Source organism: Balaenoptera musculus, chromosome 4 (assembly GCF_009873245.2).
Source record: "Balaenoptera musculus isolate JJ_BM4_2016_0621 chromosome 4, mBalMus1.pri.v3, whole genome shotgun sequence".
NCBI classification, from domain to species: Eukaryota; Metazoa; Chordata; class Mammalia; order Artiodactyla; family Balaenopteridae; genus Balaenoptera; species Balaenoptera musculus.
The window spans coordinates 117,467,267-117,490,161 of NC_045788.1; the positions used below are offsets into that span (position 1 = coordinate 117,467,267).

At 35.0% G+C, this 22,895-nt stretch overlaps 1 long non-coding RNA gene across 2 annotated transcripts in view; it reads left to right on the forward strand.

Annotated features, from left to right (window-relative positions):
• Window positions 1-5,176: 5,176 nt before the first annotated feature.
• The window catches only part of LOC118894947, a 370,967-nt gene continuing 353,248 nt past the window's right edge, over window positions 5,177-22,895 (forward strand). For both annotated transcript variants that reach the window (XR_005019794.1, XR_005019795.1), the window contains exon 1: window positions 5,177-5,442. This is a non-coding gene — a long non-coding RNA (uncharacterized LOC118894947). The remainder of the gene's footprint in view (window positions 5,443-22,895) is intronic.

Sequence of the window (22,895 nt, forward strand, 5' to 3'; positions counted from 1 at the left end):
CCATGATTCTGCTATACAGAAATGACAGTTGTTATCAACATTTCAATACCTGATCCTTTTACTATATTCAAAGACATTCATCTTACAAAATTGGAATCATATATTATCTGGAGTTTGTTTTATTCCTCCTTTTGTTTACCTAAGATTCACAACTCAATAAAAATAATATTAATAACAACTCCTAAAATAATGATTTTAAATGGCTATATAATACAAATTGATCTACTCTTATTTTCAGTTTTGCAGACAGTATAAACAACTTTATACAAAAATGTTGGTCTGTCTCACTTATGACTTTCTTACAAAAGAATCACTGCTATAGTACATCTTTAATACAATGTTACTGAGAATCATGCCTCAGCTCAGAGCCTTTTCACTGGCAGGTGCCTCTCTGGCAATGTTTTCTCCCATATATTATCATGATAGACCCCTACATTGTGTTCAGGTTACTGATCTAACATTATCATATCAGAGAGATATTTCCCTGAGCATCTATGTAAAGTGTCATGTCCACCATCTCCAAAATCATTCATTATCCCTTTAGCCTGCATTATTTTTCATGTTAGTATTCAACAGTATCTAACATGTTATGTTTACTTGTTTCTTGTCTCTCTTTACCTCTTAGAATCTAAGCTAAATGAGAGCAGAAATTCTGTCTATTTTGTTAAACACTTTCTCCCTAGTGCCTCAGACAATGCCTGGCACATAGTAAGTGATCAATAAATATTTGTTCAATAAATAGATAAATAAAAAGAAAAAATGCAAGAATTTTGGTGCATATAAACTAGTTGCTTTCCAGAAAGCTTGTTCCAGTTTATACATTCATAAGCATAGAATAACCCAGAATATTAATTTTAAAATTGTCAAATAATAGGAAAACTTTATACTATATCTCAATGTTGCTTTAGTTTTTATTTCTTTTATTTCTTCTTTGAATTATCTGTTCCTCTTCTTTATATTTTTCATTGAGGTTTTGGTTCCTTTAAAATAATGTGTAAGAGCCTACATGCATTGTGTTGTAATTTTTCATATTTTTATAGACATTTTCTCTCTTCCATAGCATGCTTCCAATTTTTCCTTATGTTTTGTGACATCTTAGATAAAATGTGTGGAGTCAAATATTTCAGGATTTCTTCCAGAGAGCTCACCTACACTGTTGCTATAGACTTCAAACTTGTCTCCCTACTTTTTAAAGTTTGTCATCCTTATCACGCCTATGATTTTTTTGGAGCATCATTTCTTATTCTCACTTCATTTTTTTCTTTATCCATTATACCCTCTTTTCTTTTTAAGAATGTATATTTCCATTGTATTTTCTTTGTCTTTATTTTAGGCCATTTCTTCCTTATAGGGGTCCTATCTTCAATAATTTTATTTAAAATGTCTGTTTTAATAAATGATGTATTCAGTCATTGCTCTCCTTTCGATAACGTTCTTTTCCCATTTTCTCTACCATATTTTTATATAGGCTTCCACTTTATATTTGTTTTCTATTTGCTCAACACTAAGTTAGCCTAGAGCTATCCAATGTCATGTTTACAACCAGATGACACCTGTTGTTTTCTTACCATCCACTTCTTGCTGGTTCAATCCCCTTCTTGTCACCCCAGCTGGTGACAGGTTGCTGTGCAGATCTCCCAGCTAGTGACCAAGAAGCATACATGAAGTCTAACATTGCTCTCTTAAAAGTAAAGGTGGTCTCCTATGTCTCAAACCTTGTTGTTTCACAAGCAGGAAAAGCCACAATTCTTAACATGGGCCTTTCTCCACTATCCTCCTACCTCTGCTACCATCTACATTGCTTTAACCAAATTTTGGAAAGAGTAAGGTGTCAAATGCCAGTCTTCTGTCTCCCTTCCAGTTTTCAAATACTAATGCCAAAATAGGAAAATATGGTGCTGTGAGGATGCTACTCTATTTGTCCCAAGAAGTAGCACTTTCTTTTGATACCCAATAAAATCATGGTAATCTAGGATTTTGTTGGAAAGGGTCCGTGAATCTGAATACAGTTAATTAAGAAATGTTGAAATACTTTTTTGACTTTCAAATGAATAGGACTAGTCTGTCTATATGTATAGACACCTGTTGTTTTTTCTTAGTCCAATATCATTAGCTTTAGAAGAATGGTAAGAAATTCTCTCTATTAATCTTAGTTTTAGGACTGTTGTAAGAGGTATTTTTCTGTGTAGGTGTTTTAATAGAAAATTGGTAAAACCACCTTATGAAGGCAGACTGCTAATCAGGTATCTTGGAAAACTGGCAGTTTGATAGCAATGTTTTTCAAGCCTTTTATTTTAGTTCATCTCTTCCTCTCTCCAAAAGTGACTACCTTCCAAAGCATTGCAGGGAAAAATGCATAGATATAGAATAGAATTACTGTGGGAAATTTCAACACCGCATAGTAAGCGACTAATATTTTGTTCTTGTTATGTGATGCTTAGAAATTGTCCTTATAACTTTATATAGAAATATTATATCCTATCATTTTTGAATGGCTTTTTAATTAATTGAAAGATAATTTAAAACTATTTTCATTTTTATTACCTATTCTAACTTAGTAGCTCTAAATACAAATGATGAAGTTTTCGTGGTAAAGTTATCTAAGCTATTAAAATCTTTTTCAAATTAGTTGAATTTGGCAAAAATTATCTGCAATGTTTGATTAAATTACCATTGCATACAGAGTAGTAGACTTTTTCTCCATAAAATGAAGATGCAACTGAGTGGGGTCAAGTTGACAAACTATTTTCAATAGTATCCTGGTAGTAATCTTTTTAATGTAAGAGACCACACTTTCACAAAGGGGATTCTTTTCCTAACCTGTGTGTAATTCAGAAACGTCTGTGGTTGTCTTAGTCAACTGGCCATAAAAGAAGACATTCTAGACTATGAAACCACCAAAGCTCTTTCAAATGCTGGTGTATGTTTTATGTTTTATATAGGTTACTAGTGACCCTTCTGCACTTATCAGAAACTCTTTTGTTTTGTGCATGCAGAAACTCTGTTGCAAACGACACCAGATCCTTGAGGTGATGACTGTAGACTTCTGCTGTTCAAGGCTGGTGACCTCGTTGACTGTTAGGAACTAGTGGTTAGTTTTTTAATAAGGGAAAAAGAAAACAAAGCTTGTTCTTCATAACATGAAATGGAATATACAATTACAGGGTGGCATTGAATCATAGAATTTTTGAAGACTAGGTATCTTTCAAGCAGTAATTAGAATTCTTTTTTTTCCCTTTAGTAATTAGAATTCTTGATTTTCTGCATCTCTGTTGCCCACATAGCCCAAAATGCTCTGGAATAATGCTTGTTTTCAGTATATAAAAAAGCCGCAACTGAATCGCTAAAAGGTTCCAAGACATTATTATTATTGTTGTTATTACTATTATTACCATCTAACTTTTTTATTTAATTTTATTTTTGTTACTACATGGGAGAAGAGTTTTGTGCAAGGTTTGATTTTTTTTGAGATATAATTGACATATAACATTATATTAGTTTTAGGTATACAACATATAATGATTTGATATTTGTATTAACTTATTTTACTTTTTCAACTTAATTAGAGGCAGTGTCAACCCAAACCTATCAATGACTCTTACTGTATATTGGAGAAAGTGGAAACCCGTTTCCGCCTTAACCACCACCCAGAACTGATTTTAACACTCTAATTACTATGTTCTTTATTACTACATTTTCAAAACTGATCCTGTCCACTAGATACTATTATCTGATCCTATTTCTCTCACCTGCTTTATTCATTCTTGCGTCTTTGGTTTGTTTCTTATTTAAGTCAGACAATGTCCAATTTGAAGGTAATTCCATTGGTCAACTAAAGGTTAATGGGATGGAAATGCTAAGTTCAGCATCTATATGCAGTATTGCCATTCCTATATAGGGCTACACCAGATGACGCTTTGTGGCATCACCAAGTAAATAGGGTGAGAAAATGTGGTGTGGCGAATCCATCTTTGAATCATGGCTATTGGAGGGGGGGTGACTGTCTATATAATTACTATAAAATATGTGCTCTTTAATTGGATCGTACTATTCAAAAGCATGAATTTGATTTGAAATAAAATTCCCTGATATTTTTGTGTCGCTAACTTACTGATAATGATGGTGGCTGTTACTTTTAAAGTGTTTTCTTTGAGGAATATGCAAACTTAGTGTATGAAGTTTGAACAAACCTGTAGTTTTAAAAGATTGCTTTTCTCTTTAGTGTCTCACTTATTTTCTTTTATTTTGAACTCTCATTTTTATATGTATTTTAAAGAGAGGAAGCATTTTGTCTTAACTAGAGAACAAAACAAAATTCTAATGAAAGTAGTTATGAGAATAAGAGAAATCATGACATTAAGATAATATGTAATCTTGAAAGAGTTTAAAATAACTATTCCTATCTCCCAAAGTGGTAAGATTTCAATTTCCCTGAGCTTAGAGAACTTTGTTTATAGTAGTATAACTTTGCAGTTAGATATAATGTCAGCATCTTTTAAAAAAAGAAACTAAAACAAAACCTAGGAACCAAAGTGATTAAGTGATATTTGTGACTATATGATACATTATTTTGTCATTTCTGTATTCCCAACTTGAAATTTAATATAAAAGAAATGCTTTGCTGCTTTGTTCTAAGTCCTGTTTGATCCAACATGGAAAAAATATATTGTTTTGGGTTTCTTAATAGAAAAAAAAAAAAAGATCTTTGACTGAATTACTTGTTGCTCCTGCAAAAAGAAATTTGGAATTTACCTTTGGTCTATTTCATATCTTTAGCATGTTTTCTTTTAAAAATATTTCTAGATACTAGTGTCTGCTTGATTTTGGTTATCTTAGCTGTAATAAGTAGCCTTGGGACCCCTGAAGGCACACCCCACACACTTATGCTGTGTGACCTAAGGTCACAAGTAATGGCTGCAAGCTAATTGATTGAGAAAGGCTTGTCTGGAGGGGCCTCTTTGCGTCCTCCCTTTACATTCCTAAGTTCTGTGAAAGAGTCACTAGCAGCTCAGCCTAGCAAGGAAGGAAAAAAGAGAGGAAGTTTCTCTGCGTTCTGATTACACTCTGAGTTCCCCTGTAGTGAGCTTACTTCTCTCCACCCACTTCTTACCAAGAACTCTTTCACTTGAAGGTGAACAACTTAAAGCCTGATCTCAGAGTTACCCAAAAAGTGATTCGCGTATTTATTGAACTGAAAGAACAAATTACCTACTTCAGGCTGTGGGAAGCGTATGGAAATTATATTAGAACTTCAGCAAAGTGCACAGCCGCATAATACAGAAGCCGGGACTCAGACTGACAGGCAAATAAGCCAGCTCGTGGAAGGGGCCTCTGGGTGGCAGCTCTGGGCTATTGGGTGTTGGACAACTATAGGCAAAACTGAAATGGAACAGGGGCAGAAAGTAGCACACTGTTACGCTACGCAACCGTTGCTTTCTCATGGTGAGTGCAGATTTAAGATATTATTTAAAGTGTACTTTCTATGTTGTAAAACAAGTAAAGAAATCTTTTGTGCTTTGAGGGAAATTATAGCAAGAGCATTTCTTAAAAGTTCTTAGGCGATTTGGTTTTGTTTCTGCTTGATCTCACATTAAACTTGGCAATGCTAACAGAAATACAATATTTGTATTGTCTTGCGTGTCCTTTTTCTTAAAGTTGTCCTTTTGTTTAAATCATGCTTCTCTTCAACCTGAATAAACATTGTTTTAGGCAAATCATGTGTGGAATAGATAATAAAGGAACAACAGTGTGACAGAATAAATGTAAACATTTCATTTAGTCCAACTTTGTGTCACTTCTCCACGACTTCATGTTTTGCCGCCTTATCTCAGGAATATATAGCACAGTGTCTATGAAAAGAGCTTTGTGTGAGAATTCCAGCGAGTTAAAGGGTCAGGGCCTGTGTGTTATCTGACTGCCACCAAGGCTCACTGGGGTGTCCTCTATTTTTAATCTAAAATAGGGGAAAAAGTGCATCTTTACATATTAAAAAGTAAGTGTGTTTTGATTCCAACAGTTGCCTTCTTATAGTTCATGTGTGTTATTCCTGGCAAAGGATTGTTAAAGCTTCTTTTGAGAAGCAGCATGCAAACTTCTTTTGTTTCTTTTTGGCTTGTTTGCTCACATTTCACTGCAGAAACTTTGCACACAGTTTTCTGTTTTTTGTTTTTTAATTTTAAATATCTTGAAACAATACTGAGTAGTTTTTATTTCAGTGCAAATATCTTGGAAGTTAGTAAGCTTGCTTTTTCTGGGGAAAAAAATACCTCAGAGAATAAATTGTGCTTAATTCCTAGTTTAGCCATACTTAAAATCCTGTTTTAAATGTGCTTCTTCTTAAAAAAAAAAAAAATCAGAGTCTACAAGGAGTATTCCTAGAATGTTATAGAAGAGATTCTTCTGCAAAAACTGCAAATTCAGTATTGTGAATTTAGTAAGTGCCAAAATATTATTGCTATTGTTGACTTTGTTTAGAAAGCAGCTTTATTAACAAGGTGACTGCATTAGATGTTACCAAATGAAAGGTGAAAAATATGTCTCCCATACTGCTGATTTGATAGAATACAGAGGTCTGCATTGTTACTGTGTTTCATGCTCAAACTTTTTAAAGAGCACCTCTGTAATACAAATTTTGAATAATAATTTTAAAAATGAAATTTACTAAAGTAAGCTCCTTATATTTTGAGGCTTAAAGCTTCTGTTTGCTAAAGTAAATTAATAAATGGAAAAAATATATTGGAGTAATTGTGAAGCTGTAAAACTTTACAAGAAAAGGAGGAAAGCTTTTAAGAAAAAAAGAATATGTTTTCGCTTACAGGGCAATTTTGAAGTACTACTTAGCTCTTCTTTTCTAAAGATTTATGGAAAACTTAACTGTTGCAGAACTAAGTAATAGTTTTGACTTTTATACTGTATATAAGAAGGATAATTATTTTTGAGCTCTTCTTATGATTTGGTACAAGCTTCTTTCAACAATTACAAAATGTGACTGACAAATCCCTTTCTAAGAGAACAAGTTCATTATGTTTGTCACCTGTTACATTCATTCTTTCTTTTGCCTACATACACAGTTCCTAGCTGTTTATTAGTGCTGCAGGAGGGTGAAAACCTTCTTTTTTTTAAGAGAAAAGGTTTAAATGTTTATTTGCATGAACATTTTGAGGTTTCTAAACTTATGTTCTCATCAGAATCACCCAGTGTTTTTAATAAGGTCTTTTGTTATGATCTCGATATGAATGGTCAAAACAGGAGATGTAAATTGTTTGAGTTTTTCTTTTAATATGTAAGTAAAGTTAAAGTGTGACTGAGGATTTTTTAAAGGCTTTGCCAAGAGATAAGCCTTTTGAAAATTTCTCCCTTTGCTATAAAGACTGTGAAAAAATGTTTATGCCTTACTTATTCCCTTCAAACCAATCCAGAGACCAAAAATTAAAGAGAACTTCATTATTCTCCTCAGCTATAAACTCTAACAACAACTCAGGAAGTTACCCTGCTTTGGGGAGGGGCTACAAAAGAATGGGGTTCCCTCTAATGGAAGTACCTAAGTTGTGATAAACAAAAGATAGAAAGGTCTGCTGCTAAGTTTTACTCACATTTAATCTTAAACTACTGTCTTCAGTCTTTTCCATTCATATTTACTTATTGATTGGCTACTGAGGTGAAGACATCTTTTAAAAACTACTGGACCTAGAGTCTGTCATACAGAGTAAAGTAAGTCAGAAAGAGAAAAACAAATACCGTATGCTAACACCTATATGTGGAATCTAAAAAAAAAAAAAAGGTTCTGAAGAACCTAGGGTCAGGACAGGAATAAAGATGCAGACGTAGAGAATGGACTTGAGGACACAGGGAGGGAAAAGGGTAAGCTGGCATGAAGTGAGAGAGTGGCATGGACATATATACACTACCAAATGTAAAATAGATAGCTAGTGGGAAGCAGCCGCATAGCACAGGGAGATCAGCTCAGTGCTTTGTGACCACCTAGAGGGGTGGGATAGGGAGGGTGGCAGGGAGATGCAAGAGGGAGGAGGTATGGGGATATATGTATATGTATAGCCGATTCACTTTGTTATAAAGCAGAAACTAACACACCATTGTAAAGCAATTATATTCCAATAAACATGTTAAAAAAATAACTCCAATCAACCATAGCATTATTTTAAAAACCATGATTTTAAGAAGGTATATATTTTCTTATATAAGGCTTAATTTTCCACAGATGTTTAAATTTTTTATTAGGTTAATAGGAAACAACGGAACTATGTTCACAAATTAATATACAGTTATCTCTCTTATTTCTATATAAAACATATTGGTGATTCATTGTCCTTCCCCTACATTACTATATCACACCAGATTGCAGTGTGTGTGTGTGTGTGTGTGTTTTCACATTTGCACTTATGAGCTCACAGACAGAGTGGCAGAGTAACCTGGACATATGCTAGGGTTATGACACTCTTTGACTTACTTCCTTAAATCTCATGGTCACTAAATATAAGGGTTTTTTCTGTACCCTGGTAGCAGTAGACATCTGTTCCAGTGAATTTATGCCTTCTCTTTTGAGGATGAATATCATATTGGCTGTATTATTGTTTCAATTACATTCATCAATTTGCTTTTAAAGATGAATTATTCTATCAAAATATAGGGCAGAATCTATAGGATTAGATTCTATCATCTCTGACAAATTATTTGTCCTCAAAGGCTTTCCTAGAGAGTGGCCATATGGTTTTTATTATTCTCCTTACAGGGAAGAGAGCATAGTGGTTGTTCATTTTTCTAGACACTTTGATGTTAGGACTCACATCTTTCTTAAATTATGGAAATTTTCAAAATTTTCTTTTCAAATATGGCTTCTTTTACCATTAGCTCTAATCTCTTTTTCTGGTACATCCTAGTATATATATGTTGAAGCTTCACAATATATCATACATAGTTCTTAAATTCTCGTTCATAATATATTATAATCTTTCTGTGCTACATTTTTTGTGAATTACTCAAGAGATATCTTCCAATTTACTAATTCTTGTTTTGACTATATCCATTCCAGAATTTTTTTCAACTGTATTTTTTTTTCCTGGTTATTCTAATTGATTCTTATACCACTTTTATTGCTTCATCTCTACTTACTTTTTTGTACATTGTATTGACGTTCTTTCTTACTTTGTCTCTTCAAGGCTACTAACATGCTTATTTTGAAATTCTGAAATTGATCTATTATTTTCATGTCATCTGGAATGACTTCATTGACTTTTAAAAAAAATTTTGCTGGAAATCTTTTTATATGATTTTACATGTCTTGGAATTTTGGTTTTCAAGCTTAACTTGAGTGAGAGGGATTTAAAATTTTTTTAAAAATTTCTCTCTCTTTTTGTTAGACCCACCCCACCCTTATTTTCATAGAGTAGGCCCTGCACACTCTCCATCCCCAGCTCAGAATCTCTGATAATGGGGATATCATGTATCTAGTCAGCAAGTCAATTAGCAGTTTGTTCCAGTTGCTGACTGTCAGGTTATGGCTGCTGCCTTTGGCCTCCCTACTAAGCAGCTCTGTGTAAACCATGGCTCCAGGGACGTAGTCAGTTATTCAGCTTCCTGTTTTCTTGCACTCAGGTTTTAATCAGTAAACATGGCACTGATTTTCACTCCCTGTGGGGCAAGTGTGGCACTCTAGTTACCTTACAGATAGGGAAATGCTTGCCTCTTATTCCAACAACCAACTGGTGCATTGCAGCTCACCAACTGGTGCATTGCAGCTCACTTTCTATTTCTATTCTTTCTCTAGTTTGCAGAAGGATTTGGCTTGGTTTTGATATCACTTTTATATGATCTCATTTAATATTTTACCTATTACAGTTATATGTTGGAAGCAAAGGCAAGGGGTTCAAACCATACCTTGACAAGTTTCCCTACGCATGGGCTTTGGAATCAGAAAACGTGGGTTCAAATTCTGACTGATTTTTTACCTTAGGAAAAGTCTTTAATTTCTTAAAAGTCTCCATTTCTTCCCATCAAAAATATTTATAGCAATGCTTGTCTCATAATGCTGTTCTAAGCATTGAATGAGATAATGTATGGAAAGTAGTTAGCCCTGTGCTTAACTATATTAAATATGCAAATTCTAGGGAGTAAAAAAGCAACCAAAGCCAAAATAAAACCAGACTCTACAAATCATGAAGTGAATGAACGACAAAGGAAATGTAATTCTTGTTTCTTGTATTTTGAGTGAATGCAACGTTATTATTTTTGATAGCTAAAGTTCTAAAGATGAATGTCAAGTGCGTGTCTAACAGATAGGTAAATGTTCTGTTACAATATCCACATACTTTAGTAAGTGTAAGTGAATATATTTCATAGAATTTCAGTAAAATACAAAGCATTTTGCAAAATGACCTTTTGGTATAGTTATTCTAAATCCAAAGTAGAGTTATTCTTAAGGACAGTACAAGGGTGTGAGGTATGTGGCATGGGAACATGTTTTTGGATTGTTCTTTTGACTTTATTAGCAGTTATATATAATACATGTTATATATATATGTATACAGTATACAAATTATACATATCATGTATATATATAACAGTTATATATATATTACAGTTTCACCCAAGGATGGGTTTCTGTAATAGTGAAAAAAAGAAGGAAGGAGGGTCTTTTGTAAGGGTTTCAGAAGTCTTGTTTTGTGGCTTTGTAGCCAATTTGTAATATTAGTATCTTTTCAAAACATCTGTTTTGATGGATTAGGGTTCAAATTGACAATATTGGCAAAGGGTATGTTTAGCAGGGTGGGAAATGAGTTTCCGAAAATCAAAAGGTTTTAAAAGATGAAGAAAGATGAGAATAAAGACAAAGCAGCAGCTGCTTGGAAGTAGTCTTAGATTTTGAAAACAAAGAAAATAAAGACATGTTTCTAAGAAGCTATTGCCAGTATGTCCTCGAGTAGAACATTTATAAAATAAGTATTTTATTTTCCTTTCTTACCACTGTTTTTTCTCTATCATGTTAGTTCTCGCTTTCATTTCCATTTGTAGGAACACCTTCTGCTCATTTCTTAAATATTCATGAGCTTCAGTGCTCCTTCCTGATCTGCCTTTTCTTTTACTATCCTCTCTTCTTTGTTCTCATCCATCACCATGACTCAGATACTATTACTAGCCAATCTCTAGCCCATTTCTCTCTCCCAAACTGTAAATCAGTATATCCAGTTAGCCACAGGCACTTCATATTCAAAACATGTACAAATCTGAATCATCATCTCCCTGCCAGAACCCTTTTTGATCTCAGTCTGTCATACACCTGGTTGCCCAAAACAGAATCAGGATGTGAAAACCTGCCTTCCTTATACTTCTCTCTCCCACACATTTAAGCTTTATAAAATATTGATTCTATTTCTAAGCATTTCTATTCCTGATCATTTCTCTGATAACATCAACACATTTCCTACCATCTGACTGAGATTGTGAGCCACTTCAGAGTTGTATAACTCAAGGACGAGGAAGCTTGGGTCTGTCTCCAAAATTCCCATCTGGCATTGGTTGAGGGTTACTCCTGAGACCATTAACTCTAGAATTCCAGCACACCTCCTAACAGTTCAGGTATGTTCTTGGCTAGAGAACACCCTCAGGCAGAGAGTGTCAGGTGCTTGCAGTAAAATTCCTTCAATGTGTAACGTCAATATGAATGCCAAAGATATATGAGTAGTACAGCAAGAGCTTCTGCACTGTACACTTAGAGGCAAATGTGTTGCAAATAGCAAATCCAAGTGTTTGCTATTTCAAACAGCACTGCACATAACATCATTTGTATATGTCCCCTTGTGAGCATGTGGATTTTTCTTAGGGTCTATATCCAAAAGTGAAAGTACTGGGCTGTAAGAGATATGTGGTCTCAATTTTAGGACTCTCCAAATTACTCTCCTAAATAGTAAAATTACTCTCTGAAGGTGCTATACAAATTTCTGCTTCCTTCAGCAGTTATTAGAGTACCCTTTTACCCACATTCTTTTCAACCTTTAATATTGCCCAGTGTTTTAATTTTGGATATCTGTTGAGTAAAACTGTATGTTAAACTTCTTCAGTTTGATTTATTTTTATTCCTAATGAACTCAGAAAGATTTCCAATGAATTTCTGAAAGTAGATGAGCAATGGAGACCTTAGCTATAAAGAGACTACAATACGCTACTCATTTTTTAATGTGAATGCAACTTTATTTATTGACAATTCAAATGCCCTCTCTGGTTAATTGCTTGTTACACCTTTGCCAATTCTTTGTTAGGCTGTTTGTCTTTTTCTTGTAGACTTTCTGGCATTATTTGTTTATTGTATCCCATCTGCTTTACTCCTCCCCACCATAGGTACCTTTGCAGAGTGTCTTTTTGAGTATAAAGCAATAAAAAACATAGATTTTTGTCCCATCTCATTATATACAGTACTTTAAACCATGCTTTGGTCATGTAATATACTGTGGAGTTATTTCAGGATATGCAAGAAACTGTGATGCAAACTATGAGATGAAAACATGAACACAACACACAGTCTATCCATTGAAAACTTGGTCTTACAGGTGACTTTAATAGAGTTATAAAGCATTATGGGAATTTAGAGAAGATATTTATTTTCCCATTGAAAAATTAATATTTTTCAAAACAGTTGAGAATCATGCATCAGGAGATACAATTTATTCCTACGTTTTACCCAGCATCTTATATATCAAGTTTTCTATAGCTGTGGAAAGTTTGCAAATTTGTAATTAAAGAACATGTATTTTAATGGCCTACTATATATCAACTGTGACAAGTATTAGTGGGGATGTAAAAGTGAACAAAGCAGATAATCCTTGAGTTCATGGGAGGTAGAAGCTGAGAACTAAATAACAATGAGGAAAGAGTGGATACAGTATAAAAGGGCATTCTGGGAGATATAGCATATTCATTGACAGGGCACCTGGGTTTCAGGCTGAAGCATGTTTGAGAAGTAAAGATAGCCAAATAAGCATGGGGAAGGCTCTAGGCAAAGGAAAGGTGTGCAATATTATGAAATTGAGAATGTGGTGAGTTTGAGGAACTGCAAGTTCAAATTGGATGGAATAGAGTTCTAGGGGTGGTGAGTGGTTGAGAAGAAACTTTAGAGATAAGTACTGGCTCAGTTTTGAACGGCCTGGTTTGGATTCTATCCTAAGGACACTAGAGACCCATTTAAAGGATTTAATAAGGCTGTCAAAAGTCAGATATTACTTTAGATAGAAAAATATCCTGAGAGATGAGTGGTAGTTAAAACCATGACAATTGGTATATTTCTCAAGAAATTCCTTCATATGGCTACTAATTGTTACTTAGAGGGTTCAAAACAGGTTTCAGGTTATCTGTAAATGGCCAATGTTTATATTCTGTGTATATATATATATGTGTGTGTGTGTGTGTGTGTGTATAGTCTTCATTAAATTATCAAACTTGTCATTTACTAAAAAATTTAAGAATCACTTGGTTAAATTAAGAACCTAGTTGATTATTCAGTCATAAAAAGTCAGAAATCCTGCCATTTGCAACAATATGGATGAACCCTGAGAGTATTATACTAAATGAAATGTCAAATAGGGAAAAACAAATACCATATGATCTCACTTATATGTGGAATCTAAAACAACCAAACTCATAGAAACAGAGAACACATTGGTGGTTGTCAGAGGTAGGGGGAAGGGAGTGGGAGAAATGGGTGAAGGTGGATATCTTCCACTTCTAAAACAAGTAAGTCCTGGGCATGTAATGTATAGCATGGGAACCACAGTTAACAATAGTGTATATTTGAAAGTTGTTAAGAGAGTAGACCTTAAAGGTTCTCATTACAAGAAAAAAAATTGTTAACTATGTGAGGTGAGGTGATGAATGTTAGGTAAGCTTATTGTGGTAATCATTTCACAGTGTATACATACATAAATCACATCATTATGTTGTACACCTTAAATTTATAAAATGTTATATGTCAATTACATCTCAATAAAACTGGAGTAAAAAAAAAAAAAACTGTAGTTGGCTAGAAAAGTACCCTTGAGAAAATCAGTATTTAAGGAACAGACAGCAGAAGAGAAGGAATTCAAAGGGAAAAAGAAGAGTGGTCAGAGCAATAGCAGAGAAAATCATAGAAGTCAAGTGTGTTAAAGGCTTAGTAGCTATAAGAAAAAGATTCCAAAATTAAGTCCTTTGAATAAAATAGAAGTTTATTTCTTTCATATTATAAGCCAGCCCATGTATGCAATGGTGCCATTCTGCTCCTCCAGTTCATTCAGGAACCCAGGTTCCTTCTGCCTTATTGCCTTGGTTGGGTTGCAGGCATTCCTGAGCTCACTCAGGAAGAGATAAAGAACCAAAGTTCAGGGACAGCAGCCTGTCTTTAAGGTGAAGACAGCCTAGAAATTATATATGATATTTCTGTTCTGTTCTGCTCATCTAAATTTAGTCACACAGCCACAACTGGATGTGAGAAAACTGGGAAATCTTGTTTCCACTTGGGAGGCCATGAGATTAGGAAAAGGGGCAGAGTGAATTTTGGGAGAATAACCAGCAGTTACAACCAGCAGAATAACACCAACTTTTTAAGTTAAAACAATACTTAGCAATTAGATTAGATTAGATTATCCATTTAATATGTTTATTGAGCAGTTCCTCTATTTGGTCATTATTCTATGTGGTAAGTGTACAGACATTTTAAAAAAATCCACTACCAAATAGCTTATATTCTAGAAAGGAGAGATAGGTACTAAACAAATTAACAAATAAATATGTGACATAATATTAGAAAGTAATAAGTACTAAGAAGAAAAAGTGAAAGGATAGAAGTGCTATTTTTAGCTAGACTAGCAAGGGAAAATCTTTTATGTTAAAAACTGAAAAGGGTCCTTTGAAAGACAAAATATTGAGATCTCCCTCTTTGGGGAAGAATTTGCAGTTGAATTGAAAGCCTAGAATATTGGTTGAAATAGGATGAGGATGGGGATATATGTATAGCTGATTCACTCTGCTATAAAGCAGAAACTAACACACCATTGTAAAGCAATTATACTCCAGTAAAGATGTTAAAAAAAAAAGAAATAGGATGAGGAAAGTTGCTAATTCAGAGATTCAGAGTTAAAGGAGAGTTATCTTTTTAAGGATTCGGGGAGGAAAAATTGACCATGATTATAGCCTAACTAGAAAATGCATATAGAGATGTGGTTATTGCATGTCTTAGTGCTGGAAGGAGGGCATGATGGGCACGGGTGTAAATAGTTCGTATAGGATGACCTCATTTTTCCCAAGTAAGAATCAGGAAAGCTACTGAGAGTGAGAGCTGTGTGGTTGTATCAGGTTCTTGATAACAATTATGAAAGTATGGAGTTGTTCTGGGAACCACCAGCAAATATGAGAAGCCCAAAATCTAAGAGAGAAGAATTGTGTCCATGGGATTGAATCTGTGCCGGGGTTTTTCAGGGTGTGGGTAGTAGACAGGTCCACCAACCCTATGTAAGAGAGGGTGATAATGAGAGTGGTTTAAGTGATGAAGCATAACGTCTATTCCACATGGCAAGAGGAATGGTTTCCTTCAGGAGAGAATAACTAGGGAACCACATGCCCAGTTCTAGATCATGCCTCAGTTTGGTAAAGTTGACTGAGAAATGTGTTTCAGATTATATTTTTCAGGACAGGTTTCTTTTTTATTAACTTGCTATTCAAAATTCCAATTTTTAAGTTAGTTTGACTCCCTTGTTTGTTGTGTTGGATCGTTATTGTAGGGTTGGTAAAATTCACTGGTCACAGTTATGAAATTAGGAAGACAAGTCATAAAATTATTAAGAAATTAAAACCTTAAGTGACACCTATTGAATTATGTCATTTGGTTTTTCTTTAACATCTGCTGGTCCCTAGTAGAATACTGTTTATACTTCATGGATATACTAAGGAAATGGAAACTTTTGGGGAAAAATCATGTAGTTTATAAGCTATTTATTAATTTACTAAATGTTTAGTATCATGTATGTCATCTTCCATATTCCATTAATCCACTGACTTAATCCATGAATTAAATCATAGAGCTGTCAGCCCTTCTTGGCAAGTGTATTTTTCTTGATAAGTTGATTCTGTTTTTTTCCATGTTTTGTCCTTTATGTCTGGATATTTGCCTATGCCCACCTAAACCACATCTTTTTATCAGAAATGACATCAGTATAGAGAAATCATGGCCAGAGCGATCAGGATTTTTTGCATTTTGAAAGTAATACCTTGACATTATGACATTTTCTGTTCTTTCAAGGCTTTTAGTTTCTTTTTATAAAACTATTCATAGTTTCTGTTATTTTCTGGTTCTCAGATTAATCCAAGATATGTCCGAATTGAGCCTTTCTGAGGTATTGTTGTTGTTTTCTTGTCTCCAAGCAGCCCATTCTCCCTAGTATTTATTTTTTCTCTGGGATATTTTTTGAGTTTTGTTTTTCCTCTAAGGGCACTAGTGTCTTTATGATTTTCTTCTGGCCTTTCAATTGCATTAACTTATTTTGTCTGGCTTCTCTTACCTTTCCTTCTGGAAGACATAGCTGATTCCTGCATTCACACCTCGCAGTTTGTTACTTTGATGTGAAATGCCTTTTGGCCTTCAGATCTCTGCACAGTCTTTCATTACTCTGATTGTATGGCCGTTTCTTGCTGCTGTGAGTTTTCCCTACACTATTCTGCAGTGCTGACACAGTCCACCCCTCAGCAGAAACTTCACACCAATTTCTGTAGAATACCTCCCTCAACAAAGAAGAGGCAAACATTTAAACCTCATAACTAAATACAGTATTCTTTGACATCAGTATTTTCTATGTTAAATTCTGATGTCTTATATACACTGATAATTGGCTTTCTTATTGTTCTCACCTTCTCAATATTTTCTTGTCCGTCAGATGCAAATTAGTAAGATTAGATTTCATATGTTCTTGAAGGCAGGATACCACCACAATGTAGCAAGATTTTTACGATCAATATTCATTTGTACTGTTTATGCACTAGAAATTACATAGGGGAAAATGTCACAGGAATATGGCTCAAATCATCTAGGTTTAGGACACTTTAATCAACATTTAGAATTCTTTTCTCCTGTGGATAGAAAAGATGATCAGTGCTTGCTAAATGTTATTAACCTTTTAATCACTGTTATACATTTAGCAAATCAATTTAATCATCTATTGGGTGATTAGAAATGACTAGTTAGGGAGATCAGCTCGGTGCTTTGTGACCACCTAGAGGGGTGGGATAGGGAGGGTGGGAGGGAGATGCAAGAGGGAGGGGATATGGGGATATATGTATACGTATAGCTGACTCACTTTGTTATACAGCAGAAACTAACACAACATTGTAAAGCAATTGTACTCCAATAAAGATGTTTAAAAAAAATGACTAGTTAGAGACAGAAATTTAGAAAAGCAACGTTGATGTTTGATACACATGTACAAACACACACAAGTAGATTGATAGACACACGTTACGGAATGTTGTATTTCGTATTTTATCTGCCTAAGTTACTGAAATACTTTGAATTAGATCAAGACAAAATGAATTCTGTGGTTTGGAAATTCCAGCACACACCACTAAAAATGAGGAACCAGAAGGTATACTCCTTGGAACTTTTTTTAAAGATTATTCATGAATCATGTAACTTTAAAATAATATTAATCTTTAGGAAAATTTGGGGGATTGACTTTCTTTAATGCTTTTAGAGCCAAGGGATTCAATTTTTTAAATAGGGAAAAGTTTGCATTTATCATACATTTTGGAGCATCAAATCTTTCCCTCACTTGCTAGACACAGGGATGCAAAGGTAACTAAGACACAGTTGCCGCTTTCAAAAAGTTCTTGCATTTTTTAGTTCACTGCACTTTGCAGAAAGTGTGACTATTGTTTATAATGCTATTATATCCCATTTCTTTTTAATTTTTTTCAAATAATGACTACTGAAATAGATTAATTTTTGGGAGGATTAGCCTAAATGCTTTAACTTGTTTTACTGGGAGGAATGCTACGTGTTCTCTATCAGCAAACTAGGAACGGACTAGTTACATTCCCAATCTCTTTCCAGCCACTCTGGCAGGTGCTTTGGGATCCACAGAGGAATATCTGACATAATTCCTGCTCACCAGTAGTTGAGTGGAATTAGGGAGAGTTAAGTAACAGAGTTTCTTTGACATTTTTTAGAAAAGTCAGAATATGAAGACTCATTTAGAATATAAAGTGTTACCAAATGAATGCCACAGAAATACATAGCAAGGCGAAAACATTCTGAAAGACTTGATGATAAATATTATGTAAGAGCAAAGCACCTGCTAGGCCTTGAGTGATGGGAAGGACTGAGACATATGGCTACAGATTTAAAAGTCTAGCCAAATGGATTCAATGCTAGCAGGAGTGTCTGTAGACCAATTCCATACAGATGTAGCAACTCCCAGAAGAGTAAGTGTGTCCAAATGTAGAAACTGTTAGTTAGATCCAAGCAAAAGCTTGGGGATGGGTTCAGCCCTGGAGAAAAGAAAAGATGGCCATTCCACTCAAAGTAGGGTCATTCCAGCAAATCTATCCAAAAATAAGATCATTATGGCAATATTTATTAATTTTCACAGTAATAACTGGGTGATTAGTCTGCAGACCTATGCTAGGAAGGCCACATTTGCTGACATAATGGATAAAATCCCAGCATTTTAGAAGTTTAGGACTTACTCAGAGCATCGTCCAGGGCAGTACGCCTTGGGCAGCTTTCTGCTCAGGCTCATTCCTCTTGCAGCTCCACCAACATCGACTCCCACAACCTCAAATTATGAGTTCACACGTGGAAGGAGTTTACAGTTCTGACATGGAACATCAATCCTACCCACACTTTGCTCTCTTCAGAACTCAGCCACATGGCCATACCTTGCGCAAGTGAATCTGGGAAATGTGGTCTGTCTGTTCTTCCAAAAGAAAAAACCTCAACCACTTATTCAAATAGCACACTTCTATTGTGTGTACAGATCTCTGAGTCAGGTACTGTGGAGAGTATCTCTATAAGCAAGACATACCTTCTGCCTTCAAATTCTTAGAACTATACGTAAATAAATGCTAATGCAAGGCCAGATGTTTTGGGTTCTATAATAGAGGGATAAAGAACCTCTTACGAAGGAAAAACTTCCTGGAAAAGGCGAGATTTGAGCAGAGCTTGAAGCATAGATAGGGGCTCACCACCACGTGGAGGTGGAGGGTACGGCATGAAAAGTGACATGCGAACAGGCTGTATCAAATGGCTAGAGATGACAGTCTACGATAGGTACAGAAATAAAGATGTCTGAAAGATATTTGGGGGCCACAACATAACAGACCTTAAACACTCTGTTTATAGTTCAGGAGCCGTTGCAAAATCTGCAGCATATGCTTAGGAAAGAAAGCAGTGTTCAGCACACATTAGAATGGAAAGAAATTAGGGATGGGAGTGGTGGGGAGCTATTTGAACTAAGGCAGTGGGAATGGAAATGAGAGAACAGTTAATGCAAAACATTTGAAAAAGTAGATTTGAAAAGACTTTGAGATTGTTTGTGTTGGTGAGTAAATCCAGAGATTTTTGCATTTCACCGACAGAGTGTTCTTGATGGTTAATCCTTGGGAATTATTTGATGAGTTCAAAGAGCACTTATAGTTGATCTCATTAGCTAAGGGAGTGTTAAAATCTACCAAGGCAAGAACTTTGAGCAGTGACATCTCTGGGGCCTGAACTTCAGAGAAGTGCAACAGAGATATCTACTTCTATTGTAGCCAACAAAATTACCATATTTTGAAAAAACAATTTCTGAACAAGAAATAATACACAAATAGGTCGCCTCCCATCCTTTAAGCCCTAAGTAGGCACATGTATTCCTTTATCTCTAAGTAACTTCCAGTGACCGAAGTCCTCACTCCACATTCTCTTCTAGACTTACTGTCAGGATATAGATAGTTTTGAAATTATGCAGAAAGGTAAATAACTTTAGAGAGTTTGAAGTCTTCATCAGACCTTTTAATTCTGTTATACTTCAATGAAGAAGAGGGTAATACCAGAGCGCTTCTCAAGTGGCACATGAAGTCTCCTCTGTACGTTAAAGAATATTCCTTACTTAAAATGCTCTCTGGGAATGAGGGCTTTGAGGGCCACTTCTCCCCATTTTTACAATGCAAGGGAAGTATTTAAATGTTTGAGGAGTAAAATACCCTCTTCAACTCCCATTAGACCTGCTAGCAACAACTTACCAGATGTAAAACATCAGAAAGTATTAATGGAGAATATTTGAAGCCTGGTCTCCAGGTGCTCTGCCCTAAGAATGTTTTTCCATTAGCTACTGAAAATCTTAACACCTCCAAGAAGACAGTCTAACCCTTGTTAAAGTCAAAACAGAAGATCCTCATCAGTTCCTGCAGAGACGAGGTAACAAAGTTTAGGTGACAACCATGGTGTTAAAATTAATATGTAGGGACTTCCCTGGTGGTGCAGTGGTTGAGAATCCGCCTGCCAATGCAGGGGGCACGGGTTCGAGCCCTGGTTCAGGAAGATTCCACATGCCGCGGAGCAACTAAGCCCATGCACCACAACTACTGAGACTGCGCTCTAGAGCCCGCAGGCAACAACTACTGTGCCCGCGCGCCACAACTACTGAACCTGCGTACCTAGAGCCTGTGCTCCGCAACAAGAGAAGCCACTGCAATGAGAAGCCCGCGCACCACAAGGAAGAGTAGCCCCCACTAACCACAATTAGAGAAAGCCCCTGCACAGCAATGAAGACCCAATGCAGCCAAAAATTAAAAAACAAAAACCAAAAAACCTGTACTTAAAAAAAAAAAAATTAATATGTAACTTTTAGATCGAAGATTTACTTTATTCCAACTTTCAGAGAAATAATCTTACTTCCATTAAGCAAATTATATGCTATGTTGAAAATAAGTTGAGACTGCCAATTGGAAATACAATAGACTAGCAGAATTCAAATGAAAATGTATTTTAAAAAATTTCATCTCATAATATAGTTTTCAAATGGGTTTAGTTACAGTAATAGATAGCATTTATGTGTTCTTAAAATGCTTTGATCTAATGTGTAGCTTTCCTTTTAATAATGGATAAATTTTCAAAATATTGAAGAGAGAGGGACAGGACAATCCTAAAAGTAACTGAGATAACATTGTTCATTCCTGTTCATTGACGGTATCCTTTTGATAAAGTGAGTGGAAAAGGACTGATTAGTTATCAGAAAATATGGGTTTAGCTTAGGTTACTCTCTTGTTGACCACAAAACTTGTCTGAGTTCTTAGTTTTTATCCATGATAACCACTCTATCCACTGCATAGAGTTATTCTGAGGACCAAATTATAATATTTCAGCATACATAGAGAGAAGTATGAAATACTCTTGAGGTCTCTCCAGTATTTTTATACTATGACCTAGCTCTACTGACTTAATCGCCATGTCCTATGTTGTGTCTTTTGATCACTCAAAAGCTCTGTAAAGGAGTCTTGGGTACCCCAGGCTACCAGTCTCAATTTTCACCACCTGGGGGAATGATACAGTTTTTGCATTTTAGTAAAGTAAAATACTGGGACAGTGATAAGGGTAAAGAAAGAAAAAAATTGTATTCTATAATTGGTTGCTTTTTTCCCACATTGCAATTCTTATTATATCATACCAGTCTACTTAAAACCATCCATTAATATTTTATAAGTCTCTTGGCATTTATTTTGGTATTTCTTCAAAGTTATCTTATGAATCTGTGATTTGAGGATTAGGCTGAAAATGTGTAATGATTAGGTACTCTTCTTAAAGTTTGCTTGCTGAATTCAAATAAAACCACAATTCTGTTTTGTTTGTTTGTTTTCTGATAAAATTTAAAGGCTAACTCCCACCAACTTTTAAATAATATGCAATTGAAGGAAAAAATTGTTTTGTTTGTTGATTTTTTTGGGGGGAAGGTATTCCTCAAAACCATTTCTCCTACCTTGTAGGATCGTACTACAAAAGGACTAACTGTTTAGGACACATAACTTATTATTTAAACAAAGCAACAAAAATTTTAAAAAAAGGAAAGTTAGGAGTGAAAACAACTCTGGGGCTAAGTTTGTGTACGTAATAACTGGGTAAATCCTTTGGAGAAGTACATTGGGTAGTTACAGGGATTTGATATGTAAAATAGAGTGAATTTCATATAGGCATGATTTGAACAGCCAAAATATTTATGATTAAATAAAACATTTCCCAATTAGGGGTTATGGGCCTACGTTAAAGTAAGAATAAACTTTGTCAAGTGTCTCGAAAGTCCTAAACGATTTGGTGGATAATCAGTCAAAATATTAGGATGAATGAGTATGTGTGAGAGTGTGTTTGGTTTGTTTGGTTTGTTTTCCTATCCTTTTATAACTCCTTTAAGAGGTAAGATGTATCTTCTGGTTCTTTTACAAGGTAGAATTTTCATTCACCTCTACATTTTTTTTTCCAAAGAGAGAAACCTTAAGTTTGCAGATGTGTACAGAAAAGATTAAACATTTTAGCTACTATTTTATAATTTTTCCCTTGCTTGTCAAAAGCAATAATATTACCATCATTCAATGTGTATGATAATGTTGACAATTCAAAAGCTTCTGAGAACAAGCTTATTAGTCATGGGAAATTTACAAATGACTGTTGATTCCCCTAGATTTCTAAAACAAAGCAAAATTAATTTTAGGTCCTACAGATCTAAGGTAACTGTCTGCAGCTTAATAAGCATCAGGAAGAAGATGAACTGAAAGGCAGGAAATACAATCTAGCAGTGAAATTTGTTCAGTTATGGAGGACAGTTCCAACGGAAATGGTGGAAGTACCGGCTTACCAGCACTTTGGATAAGTGAAATCCAGCTGGACAAAGGGC